The 2,500-nt window shown below is 46.2% G+C and overlaps 1 protein-coding gene across 1 annotated transcript in view; it reads left to right on the top strand.

Moving 5' to 3' along the window:
* Window positions 1-2,226: 2,226 nt before the first annotated feature.
* Window positions 2,227-2,500, top strand: part of LOC127653540 (zinc finger protein GLI1-like) — a 90,086-nt gene continuing 89,812 nt past the window's right edge. The window contains exon 1 of the mRNA XM_052140238.1: window positions 2,227-2,500. This exon is cut by the window's right edge and continues 27 nt beyond it. The gene's annotated coding sequence lies outside the window, so the exon portion shown is untranslated.

Here is a 2,500-nt window from a genome sequence, read left to right as displayed (position 1 = left end):
TCCATTTCTTCAGAAGTGATATGATAGGTGTGGATGAGGAAAAGATCAATATTGAAGTCCTTCTTTACTATAAATTATCCTTCCTGCCCACTGCCCAGTAGGTGAGATCTGCACGAAGAATGCAAGTCGCCAAAAACAAAAGAATATGAATGTGAAAGTGAAAGTGGAGATGTATAGTTATAGTTCTGAAGACATGGATTAAACAACTGGATTACTTTTATGCTGCCTTTATGTGCCTTATGGAGCTTTAATTTCTGCTCACCATTCACTTGCATTGTATGGGTGTTTCGGCGCAGTGCCACCTACTGGTCAAAACCGGCTATTTTGGCTTATAGCTTGAATGCTTTGGCCGAAAATCATGAACTTCAGTGACATTTCGGGCCTCGGCCATTTTGAATTTTGGCGCAAAATGATGTATTTTACGAACGCATTGGCATATCGTTACGAAACTTTATATGTGTCATCAGCACCATGCCCTGAAGGTGCCTGAGAACTTTGGGTCTGGCGCCACCTAGTGGTGGAAAAATAAAGTGATATAACTTTATGAGCTTATAACTTTTGATGGCATTGGCCTATTTTGACGAGACTGGTCTCGCTATGTTCCTGAGGACTTACCGAGCGCAACGATACCAAGTTGCAATGGTACTCCTTGTGGCCTGTTGCCACTTTGAAAAAGTTTGTTTAAAAAGTTCTAGTTCGTTTGTCCCATCGGAACAAACCACCAACAGAAGAAGTGCGGTCAACAATTTCTGATTGCAAGTGCCAAAAACAGGCCGGTGATTATAAAAGTTGTCTCCGCTTTTACGTAAAGAGAGTCTCAATCTGAGATCACACAGAAAAAGTTGCAGGGCTTTGCCACATGGTGGCGCTATAACTGGAAATAATGTGAAAGTGGCTCTAACTACCAAACCGCTGGTCCGATTGACTTCAAAATTTGCATGCAGTGACTTTGTTGAACTTGCCATCATTGTCCGTCAGAACAGTTGCGTATCTTGAGGAACATGGCCGCCGTTGGCCAATCAACAGTGAATTTGAATGCGAGGACGCCAAACCGGTCTCAAGGCTGTATCTTGGCAATGCATTGGCCTATTGAAACGAAACTTGTTACATGTGATAGCCATCATGCCCCGATGGTACCTGAGCCATTTCGGAACAGCGCCACCTACTGGTAGGAAAATATGAAAAATAGCTTTCATTGTGTGCAGTGTGGCCTTAAATCCATTGTTCGTTGTCCTTTTCTGCATATTGCGGCGCCGTTTAGTGGTCCGCTCTGCATAACGCCATTCGGCACATTTTGTGGCCGACCCACCGGCCCGCTCGGTTCTACCGATCGCCAGTCCGCCCCTGAATGGCCCAAAAGTGCGTCAACCCACCGGGAAAATGCCGGTACGCCAGATCACCAGTCCAGCCTCTAAAGAACTAAATTGTGCAAAATAATGACCAAAAAAAAATGACTAAAACAGCAATTGGGAGTGGGGTGGCCAATGGGTTCATGGTGGCCACAACCACCCCCTAGCTCTGCCCCTGGTCATGATGCTTCTTTGGCTACTCATGTTGCCAGTGAAGGGCTTGACCCCGGTATTGCTGCTTGCAGCTATATATATACAATTATTTTGACATTTAAATACGTATTATTATTATTAATCAATAATACTATTATTATGGTAGTTACTGTCGGTCTCTCTTTTTTGCCCACTGAGAAAATATAATATTTAATATGTCTATGTATTTATAGTATTAGGCTATATTTTAAATGTATTATTATTATTATCATCGGAGTTACTGATGCTCCAGGAATGCCGGATAAGCGCTGTGCAGCCGAGCTTTCTCTATTTTTCCCTTAAGAAAAACAAAAAGGGAACTTCCTGTTTCGGGGTGGTCCACGGAGTCTGAGAGAGCGAGCAAGGGAGGGAGTGAGGAGAGAGAGAGAGAGAGAGAGAGAGAGAGAGAGAGAGAGTGAGTGGGGAGAGAAAGAGAGAGAGAGAGGGAGTGAGTGGGGAGAGAAAGAGAGAGAGAGAGTGAGTGAGTGGGGAGAGAGAGAGAGAGGGAGTGAGTGGGGGAGAGAGAGAGAGAGTGGGAGAGAGAGAGTGAGTGAGTGGGGAGAGAGAGAGAGAGAGAGAGAGAGAGAGAGAGAGAGAGAGAGAGAGAGAGAGAGAGAGAGGGAGGGAGGGAGGAGGAGGGGGTTTTCTCTCATTCTCGCGCTGCCGCTGCAACTTTGGGCTCCCGGGACCGGCGGCACCGAACATGGAGCTCTCGCGCTGATCTCGTGCCTCAGATCCAACTTGAGTGTAAAAAGTTCCGTGGAGTTTGTGTTCGCACGTGAGGCTGCGGCAGGAGTGAAGCGAGGAGTTTAGAGTTCCTCTATCTGCATCTGCATCTGCGTGAGGGGAGAAAGAGGGGCTTTATTGGAAATTCTCGAACCCCCATCGGGACGCTCTCGGCTTTCAGTTTTCCATGGAAAACTCGAAGTTTGCTGGGATCTTGTGAGGCCACACAAACT

The sequence above is a fragment of the Xyrauchen texanus genome, chromosome 13 (genome assembly GCF_025860055.1).
Source record: "Xyrauchen texanus isolate HMW12.3.18 chromosome 13, RBS_HiC_50CHRs, whole genome shotgun sequence".
Classification (NCBI taxonomy): domain Eukaryota; kingdom Metazoa; phylum Chordata; class Actinopteri; order Cypriniformes; family Catostomidae; genus Xyrauchen; species Xyrauchen texanus.
This window is presented reverse-complemented; position numbering and strand designations above follow the sequence as displayed.